The sequence below is a fragment of the Eurosta solidaginis genome, chromosome 1 (genome assembly GCF_040869045.1).
Source record: "Eurosta solidaginis isolate ZX-2024a chromosome 1, ASM4086904v1, whole genome shotgun sequence".
In the NCBI taxonomy this organism is placed as follows: Eukaryota; Metazoa; Arthropoda; class Insecta; order Diptera; family Tephritidae; genus Eurosta; species Eurosta solidaginis.
In genome coordinates this window covers 365,414,427-365,425,267 of record NC_090319.1, presented here as the reverse complement: position 1 = coordinate 365,425,267, position 10,841 = coordinate 365,414,427, and positions in this window count along the sequence as shown.

The window sequence follows — 10,841 nt, the reverse complement described above, 5'->3', positions numbered from 1 at the left end:
TAGAAACTCTGGAAGAGAATAGCCTAAGCTGCAATCGTGTTAACTTTTATATTGACAGTCAAACAGCAACTAAGGCAATAATCTTGCATAGCACAGCATGTAAATGCGTGTTAGAGTGTAAGCAGTCCCTGGAGAGAATCGTGACAGGGAGAAGCATACATCTATATAGGGTCCCAGGTCATATGGGAATAGATGGGAATGATAAAGCGGATGAACTAGCTAAAAAGGGCGCATTCCTTGAATATTGCTCCGTAGACGACTCAATTAGACTGGGCGAGATATGCGCATAATCGACCGAGCAGGGGCTGTAAAGTGTCGAAGATTATGTGTAGGTCTTACAACCTTAGACTAACAAAGTTGCTTTTATCATTAAAAAGAGAGGACCGCAGACACATGACGGATATTCTGACTGGACTCAGCCTTTTGGCGTCATATGCCTTTAAATTAGGCTTGGTCAGTGATAGCAGATGAAGAAAGTGCGGGCTGGAGGAGGAAACGATCGGGCACGTTTTGCGCTCATGCCCTGCGCTTGCCAGGCTAAGACTCCAGCTATTAGCAGTGATACATCTGTCAGATCTAGAAGCAGCAAGTGGCTTAAGTCCTAGGAAGCTTCTAGTATTTGCCATGAGGACGGAGTTATTTTATAACATGGGTCCTGGTTTTTGATAGGGTTTTTCAGTTTGGTCGTTAAAACAAACTTCTGTTGACACTACGGAATTATTCAGTCCATGTGAGGTCCTCATGGACCGGCCAGTTCAACCTAACCTAACCTAACCTGTCCAGGATTGTTCGAATCCTAAAATAGTTCGATTCAATTCGCAAGAAACCTCACAAGACTACACTTTCTGCAACTAACTGCAGCATTGATCCCGGAATATCCACTCCGCCTTATTTAAGGAGAATCAATAAAATGTTCTTGATAACAACTTCCAAGAAATTATAAAAAAATCATAAAAATAATCGACTACTTTCCGATTATTGATTTCTTCAATCCGCCATGCTTCAATCTGAAATTTAAATAACTAGAGTATTTCTCAACAGTTTTCGAAATCTAAATAAAAGTTAGAAAAAAAGGCAAAAAATAAATAAATTACAAAAATTCAAGACTGTATTTTTCGGCTAAACATTTCGGCAAACGAACGAAAACGACATAAACTCAAAGAAAAAAACCGCTAAAATTTCACCTAATTCAAAAGAAACAATATTTTATGATTTGCATTTACAATTCTCAATCTTTAAAACCGAAAAATGCCTGCAGATCCCCTTTATGAGACAATACGCGAGGGCGCCATGCGAAAGCAGCAGCACCAGCCGCAAACAATTCGCGCACGTATGCAAATGACGCACAACGAACAGGCATACGAAGGCAAAGGCAACAATGCACCTTCAAAAACTAAGCAAAGCAGGGACCGCCAAGTACAACCTGCGCGACATGTACATTTCGATTTCGTTGGTAACGGCACCGACCCACGCACACGCACCGAGCTTACCACACTCGCACACGAAATGCTTGAAAACCGCAAAAATTGTTGTCTACAACGCTTTTGTACCAAGAGAGAATGCGCAATATTTTTCTTATACCAAGTGCTGGCACGAAACGTGGATCGTCGTTTGCATATGATGCAGTGCAAGCTCATCAATATTACGCTGCAATACTACGATCTGCGCCAACATCCCATCACTGGCCATTTCTTTCATTTGTTACGTAGCGATGCTTGCTTCAGCACAACGCAACAATTATTTAAATGGCTGGATTGTGAATATCGACGTTTGTTCAGTGTCGGCAAATGGCACGAATGTATCGAGATCAAATATGAATTTGAAGATCAGCACTATGTCATACATCATGTGACATTGGTCATAATACAATTGTACCTACCCATGTTGGATGCGAATTCGAAGCGTAGTTTGTGTCGACTCTTGCGCACCTCCACACCACAAACACTGGGTGAACATCTTAAACGTGATATTGCCAAAGATCGGGGCATGCTAATCAACGACTGTATACGCGTTCATTTTGTTGGTAATGAGGCATGGTGGATATTTTTTGACGTATCACAAGAGAGTGGACAAATTACCGGTGATATGTTAAAGTTGGCACATAGCGCTTACAGCGGGCTAAAAGCGGAGAACGATTTACTAATTGACGATGGCGGCGAAGATAGGGCATGGGTGGAGATGGGCAATCGTTTGAAGGGTGGCGGTATGTTAAGTAAACACCAATCACACAAAAGAACTTGTAATTTGATTAAATGCAAAATAGATGCATGGATCGAAAGGTTCGAGAAGGGTTTTGCGAATATATTCAAAGCTTTACAGCAGTACTATGACTGTCGTTATGCCGAAGGTGTGGCACAATTGTGTCAGAATGTGTGTCAGCGCACAAAACGTGTAGAGTCGACCGATCATAGCACCACAGGCGAAGGCGACGAACCACATTCCGATATGCAATACTATTTTAATCGCTATAAATTGGCGCAGTTATCTCTGGAGAATTTATTGCGTGAATTGGAGTTTTGTGATTATAAAGATAAATTGGTACCATATTTGCGTCGAAAGTCGAAGGAGCTCAATGATAATGCCAATAAGTTTAAGGTGTCCAAGTTGAAGGCATGTAAGGCGAAGCTAACCGATGCTATAGGTGATGAAATTACGGCAATGCTTGGTAGCAGCAAAGACAAATTTTGATTGGCGGCAATAACGAAGTTTTCGCGAAGTGCATATGTGGGATGCATGCAGAGAAACTGCTGCGAAGCAATTTGAGAACGGAAAATAAATGATGCCCAACTAAAACAACTGGTTTTATCCCGAGACGTAAATTTATAGACAATCACTAACGAAATAATAGCCAAATTGTGATTATTATATCAAAAGGTTTTCTACCTTTGGAATTGACGAATTTCATGCTACATTTCCCCAATGATGAATTATCTACCCGCGATTTGATGGCTTATTGTTTCCTACTATTCGTTCTGTTGGCGGTCCTCTACAGTTATACGTTCTATATAGTTATACGTTCTCTGGTTTTATGGAGTTTTAGGCTTTAATATTAAAGATTTAATTATTTGGCGTCTCGGAAGTTTTGATAGCACATAAGATATCGACGACGTAAACTATAGCTACATACTTAAAGATTTACTTCCGAATAAGACCGGAGTCGACTTTGCCTAGCAAAAGTTGAATAGTGAAGTATAAAGTCATTAAATGATTTCACCTCATCAACCTGAAGCAGAGGCAACAGGAAGGTGTTCTGCAGTAATGCGGCAATGTCTCCCATTGCGGCCGCCGTGGTGTGATGGTAGCCTGCTCCGCCTGCCACACCGGAGATTCTGAGTTCACGCCCCGGGCAAAGCAACATCAAAATTCTAGAAAGAAGGTTTTTCAATTAGAAGACAATTTTTCTAAGCTGGGTCGCCCCTCGGCAGTGTTTGGCAATCACTCCGGGTTTATTTCCGCCATGAAAAGCTCTCAGACAAAACTCATCTGCCTGGCAGATGCCGTTCGGAGTCGGCATAAAAACAAGTAGATCCCGTCTCACCAATTTGTAGGAAAAAAAATTAAAAGGACTACGACGCAAATTGGAAGAGAAGCTCGGCCTAAAATCTCTTAGGAGGTTATCATTTATTTTATTTTTTAATGTCCCCCATTAGACAGTGACCCACAATCCAAAGCAACATTGATAGATCAGACTTCGTGGACCGCTTGCCATCCACTTCCTTTCAGAAGGATCTGCAAGAGGTGGTGATCGTCCAATGTTTGTTAAGCTGACTCAAGGTCCATCTATTCAGGAGCAGTCCACAGACCACCATCTATATCCAGATCAGTTTTACTCATGCGGGCTCGACGGTTACGCGGCATACATCTATGATCCGGAATACAGCTATTACCCGGGACTAAGATAATTTAAATCGTAAAATAGTTCAATAAAATTTCAGGCGAGGTCAGCTACTCCAGAGCACCCTCGATTGCTCCAAAATTGAACTCAAATCTTTAACAGCCGCTTAGCTGCAATGATTGCGCAGCTCAAGTTTGCAGTTACCGTCGACCACCTGGCAGATCTGCACCACAGTTGAAGTCAAGGCCTTAATATCCGCGTGGATATACGAGTTGATGTTAAATTCCTTAAACGTAGTAGCACTGGATTACAACGCAACTTCCACTGGGAACACGCTACAGCTAACGCGCAGCTCCAACCTTCAGCCTACACCATGTCTTCATCCATTCAGCGAAGTTGGGATCAGATCGTTACTGCTATTCTGATCTACCATTTCGCTTGCCAACAGAATAAATGTTTTGAGAATTTTTTAAAGCACACTTTAATATAAACCACAGACATATCTTGCATATGAGATGAAGCATATGAGACGATCTTAGAAACACGTTTTTTTAATTAGAAAAAAATGTTTCTAAGCGTGGTCGTCTCTCGGCAGTAGTTTGGAAAGCACGCCGAGTGTATTTCTGCCATGAAAATTTTCTCAGTGAAAACTCGTCCGCTTTGCAGATGCCATTCTGAGTCGACATAAAACAAGTAGGTCCCGTCCCGCCAATTTGTATGAGAAATTAAAAAGGGGCACGATGCAAATTGTAAGAAAAGCTCGGCCTGAAATCTCTTCGGAGGTTATCGTGCCTTACATTTATTTTTATTTAAAAACAACTTTTCACCTCGGGACATCATTCATTACCGATTATCGAAGGGAAAAATGTATTTGGGCAATCTTGTTGTTAAATTGGCGACTAAGAGGTAAGTACGAAAATAAAGTAAATCTTATTATATGTAAACTAGGTCTAAGAATACGTTTGAATAACGCCCTATTGCAGAAAAATTTCCAAAAACGCCCTATCTTATACCACGTTTACACATGTCGACATTCGTTGCTGAGTTCAAAATATGGAGGGGGTAGGATAAATGTTATCGATTATATATATGTATATATGAAATGCATTATTTTGGCATACACAAAAAATACGCCTATATGAATGGGTTAGGGCGTGATAAATTTACGCTATTAACAATACATTTCATAAAAAAGCTATGCTTTGTTTTCATATTCACCTAATCGCTCGGTTATATATTTTAAAAGCGCTAGATTATAAAAATATTTAAGTATGGAATCGTCGTATCGCCCGTTTTATGATTCGCCGTTATACAATTTACCATACATCTCAAAATTTTTGTAAATTATATTTTCAGGCACTGTTGAATCACACCAGTCAGCCTAAAACATTTATAGAATCCATGAATTGTTGTGATGTAAATATATTTACATCAATAAACCGATTCTTGCAGATTGGTGCAACGTTGCCACTGTCTGTAGCATCAAGCGAACGCTCATTTTTTCATCGCTTCGAAGATTGAAAACATACTTAAGAAGTAAAATCGAGGATAGAGACTTAATGGTCTAGCACTACTCAACGTTCACAGGGATATAGAAGTGAAAAATTTTTGATTCAATGGCAAATAATAAAGGAAGATTGGAATTTATTCTGTAACTAAATAAATAAAAAACTGTTAAGTCAAACCCGCCCCCAAAAATTTATTTCTGGGTGCTCCCCTGCTTCCAATCTAGAGGTGGACCTTTTTCTCTAATATAACGAAATATGGCGTTATTCAAAAGTTTTCTGAGATAGGCCGTTTTCGAAACGGGAGCCGCGATAGGATGATATTAGACTGAGTAGTCGATATGCAGTTACTTAAAAAATATTGTTGGTTACATTTTGCATATTCCAACTCCATTTTGACAATCTCCATGCTAGTGCAATGAAAAAAAATCAGCTGGTGTCATGAGCCAGGCATATGTATAATTGAACCATGGGAATCACCTTTCGAAAGTGTGGACAATGGGCCATTTACTTTGCCTGAAACGTGCACCTGTACATATGCAATAACGTATTATTTTTATTAATAACGTTGCCAGATGTTCAAAAAAAAATTTTTTTTTAATTAAATGTGCCGTTTCCTAAAATACAAAAATAACACATCACATTGCTGTTTTCTTAAATATTTTTTATTTTTATTTTCATAAATCCTTATTTTTCTTTAAATTTTAATTGATCAAATCAATTCCATGACACATGGCTGTAAGTGTATGAAGTTAACTTATGATCTTTTGTTTGTTTTACACTGAAAAATATAAATATATAATTTTTGTATACTTTTGCTAACAGCTATGCGTTTTTACATTAAATATTATTACATACACGTATATTTTTACATGCACATATAAACATATTTATAAATGCATACATATATAAACACATTTATAAATTTAGTATATCTAAGGTTATGTTTAAGTAATTAAATAGATGGGATAAAGTATATCAACCGTTCCACTTAAAAAGCTTCATCGCTTCGATTTGAATGAAATTTGGTGAAATTGCTGTGCTATATAGTAGCGTTAATTTCACTTAAGTTCGCTCCTAAATTTTGGATGGTTACGGAGATATAAGCGTCTGAATTCTCAATTTTTTTTGTGGAAGCCTTTTTCTATAAATCATAAGTCGTGTAATTGGCTTTCTAAGAAAAAATGAATAAAGCGGTTTCTAAAGTACTTTTTCCATTCTTTTCGAATATAAAAGTAAAAAAAATTTTTTTGAAAAAATTTAGTAAAAATTTTACTAAAAAAATTTTTTTTTTAATTTTTTTCAAAGAGGGGCATTTTTCATTTTTTATTTTTAGATAAAAGCTTGATATTTTTCCTTTAAAATGATACCTATTTTATTTTGGCACGCGAAAATTTCTTTAATACAATTATTTTTAAAATGGTTTTGAAATCAGTTCTTGAAGACAAAGATATAGAAAAATCTTCAAGAACTGATTTTAAAGACATTTCACAAAATTTCATTCAAATCGAAGCGATGAAGCTTTTTAAGTGGAACGGTATACATGCTTTACCCCAGATGTAGTAAATCAGTTTAGTAGGATAATTGTTTTTATGATTTTCTTACAGTGTATGAAGCAATTCACTTGAATTAAATATGCAAGGACAAAATAGACAATTTAATTTTTTCCATGTACAAATATACATATATAAATATGGAATTCTAATATGTAAACACTAATACAATATTATTGTCAACAAACCTTCACAATACAATTTTTTTAGTGCTCAGTTAGCTCAGAGTTTTTTTAATTTTTTGCTTAATTAGTAAGCTTGGTTTTATTTTAAAATCTTTTCAGATAAACATTTATAATTTTGTAAGCAACAAATTTTGTATTTACTGTAATTAAGAGATGGTAAGACATATCGATATGCTTAATACAATATAAAGTGAAGAAACACAACATTTAAATTTATGTATAACATATTCTATAGTAAGCAACAGAAAGCATTTTGCAAACATTTTTTTAAATTTTATTTTTTATTTATTTTTTTTTCAGGTAGTCAGTAGTGGGTTTTAACATTTATTATAAGATACTTTAATTGATTTTTTGTTTCAAATTCGAAATTATTGGATATGTTTAGTATATGTGCTACATTAGGGTGGCTCTTAAAAATTATCAAAAGAACAATGTATTGGTTTCTCTGTCACCTCTTCTAACGGTAATACTTTGGTCACGATTGGAGGTGGATACACAGGGGTCGATGTATGTTATGGCTCTTAGCGTGGTATTAGTGTGACAGTGAAAAGTACCGTTCATTTGATATTTAAGAATGACCCTAATATTAGAAAAAAGCTTATGCAATAGGGTGGGTCGATTTCAATAGGATTTGGGCACAGGAAAAAAAAGTTCCACTACGCATACACAAAAAAAAAATAATTTTCGAGCCTGCGAAATTTCATTTTATTTACTTTTTTCGACTTTGATTTTTAAGGTTTTTTTCATGACATACTAAAAAAAATTTCATATGTATACATGAAAATTTGACAATCAACTGAAAAATCGATGGCGCGATATTGGTTAATAAATCGACCCAGTCTATTATGCAACTCATAACGTGTACATATCTTTAAATCACCAAAGGGGATCCTATTTAAGATAATTTAATGCTATAAAATAGCAAAAGCAATTGTTCTGGTTTTGTTTTGATTCGAGAAGGTAAAAATCTGTATCGAAAAACAAAGATCAAGTTCTATAAGTAATGTTCTTCGCATGGTGCCTCCAGTGAGCAGATATCAACATGAGTGTGTTTTCAACAAAACTTATTGAACACACCAGGATATCATAAATATTTAGGTAATATTTTCTTCACTACTGCTGTTCACTGAAAACTCATGACGTTATGGAGAAACCTCAGGGGTGGATAAAGACACTTAGTGACCTCGAAACTTTCAGTAGGTGGCTCTTCATCAATGTCAACGGGAGTAATCTACCTTCGCACTGGTAGTTCGAAAAGTTGGAAAAGGGTATTTTTAAATCGGAGATAAGGAGGGACAGTTGTACTACTGGATAAGCTTCTTTGAAAAAGTGAAACAGCATAATAACTGCGGGAGGCTCCTGCATTGTTGGGGTACTTGAGAGATGTGGATGGAAGATGGCCGTTGAGCAGTAATATCATGGGCACACATTATGCTTGAATCTACCCAACGTGCCTGAGCTGCAGTCAACTCAGCGATATTATTCTCAGATGAAAGCAAAACTTTTGAGAATAGGGAAAGGAAAAAAAAAAAACCGTTATAAAGTACGTAAAAAGAAGTGTCGCTAAAAGTAGATTATACAGTTGTACAGAACTTGATGTTGGGTCTTTCCAGAAAAGTTCGGTCATACAGCAACGAAAAGTATGATAAAATTTCTTTACCTCTCAGTAATGAAGTGGCAGTGAATTTTTATTACAACAAATTTTTAGGGCTTCATTCTGTATTGCGAATGATAGCTCACACGAATGCTTCGCATCCAAATAATTTCGTCTAGTATTGGTATTCTCTATTATTTTCGCTCGGCCTTTACGTTTCTTAATTTATGTCAAATAGAAAGGCGAAAGCGATTGTCAAACGATATATTGCAATTGGACTAGCGATTCGGCTCTGAGACGAAACACACGTTCGTTTCGTAATAGAGAGTGAGGCCCTTAGATCCAAATTTAATAATCTACTAGAAGACCCGGCAGACGTTGTCCTGCCCTAAATTTGGCCTATCTGCATACATTTTAATAAGCGTTTTCCGCCTGACTCTGCCCTACCCCTCTCTTCATTTTTTCTTAATCCTTTTATTCACTCCTCCCTCCGTCTTTTTCGCTTCATCTATCTCCATCTTCGTCTCATTCTATCTCTTTCTCAATCTCCTTCTCCTTCTCTCTTTTATCTTCTCTCAATTACTTCTCATTCTTCTGCATCCCTTATTGCCTGTCCCAGAGGGTGGCATGTATTTTATTCCAGTCCCAGTCCCACTCCGAGTCTCAGTCCCAGTCCTAGTCCTAATCCCAGTCCCAGTCCGTCTCTGGATAAAATATTATTCTGTACTAAAGCACTCATCAACAGCTTTCATTTGATATCCATATTGTATAAACACTGTCCAGGCATTCACTGGCCCACGTTTTGGCCTATATCTCGAGACCCTAGTCACCCAGGGGTATGAAAATTACCCTCTACACAACTAAAGACTCTCCTGAAATTAATTCATAGTACCTCTAAATCGCGGGCCTCTCAGATACCCCCACCCTCTCGGTGGGCCTGGTGATGTGCTACACTTGATATCATTCGCTATAATATTGTTTATTGATAAGAAGGTTGTTTAATTAAACACCAAGCAATTACACGAAAGTATATCCACATAACCTGAAAATATGAAAGCCACTGCGTTTACGTAACATTTTATTATTACGTATAAACAAATAAAAAAATTTGCAATAAAATAATATTGCGAATATAAACTGAGATATAACCTATCTTATCTCTCAAGTTAGATCAAACTACACACGGTGTACAAAACAAATTCAAAATCGGTTCAGTAGGTTAGGAGTCCATCGCGCCCAAAAATGTTGTGACACGTGTTTTTTATATATTAAGATTTTTAACCATTTTTGTTGTTATATAGGCCTACTGATTTTAAGATCGCGGGTTCGAATCGAGCTCAAGGCCTAACAATAATTTTTTATCATTATTATTGTTATGATAAATTTTTTCTTAATTGAAAAAATTTTTAAATTAGAATAGAAGAAAGAAAAAATTTAGACAACTGCCAAAGCTCGTTGTATAGATCCATTTCGGGAACTGCTAAATTCCTTCATCGGCAACGTTTAGGCGCCGCTGCTATAACCATTCAGCCACCACAGCGGTTTTTTGTTTGTCTTCATTAATCCTACTTCTATTCTGGTTCGTGCCAATTGATATTCACAACACTGCGACATCTGTTGCAGAATAGCTGTGAAAATTGGACTTGTTTGTTGGCAATGCTGCCATAGTGTCATATTTTATTGACACTTTTTTCCCCGTGCTCTGGGATGTATTAACCATTTTTGTTGTTATATCGGCCTACTGATTTTAAGATCGCGGGTTCGAATCGAGCTCAAGGCCTGACAATAATTTTTTATCATTATTATTGTTATGATAAATTTTTTGGCAGCATTGCCAACAAACAAGTCCAATTTTCACAGCTATTCTGCAACAGATGTCGCAGTGTTGTGAATATCAATTGGCACGAACCAGAATAGAAGTAGGATTAATGAAGACAAACAAAAAACCGCTGTGGTGGCTGAATGGTTATAGCAGCGGCGCCTAAACGTTGCCGATGAAGGAATTTAGCAGTTCCCGAAATGGATCTATACAACGAGCTTTGGCAGTTGTCTAAATTTTTTCTTTCTTCTATTCTAATTTAAAAATTTTTTCAATTAAGAAAAAATTTATCATAACAATAATAATGATAAAAAATTATTGTTAGGCCTTGAGCTCGATTCGAACCCGCG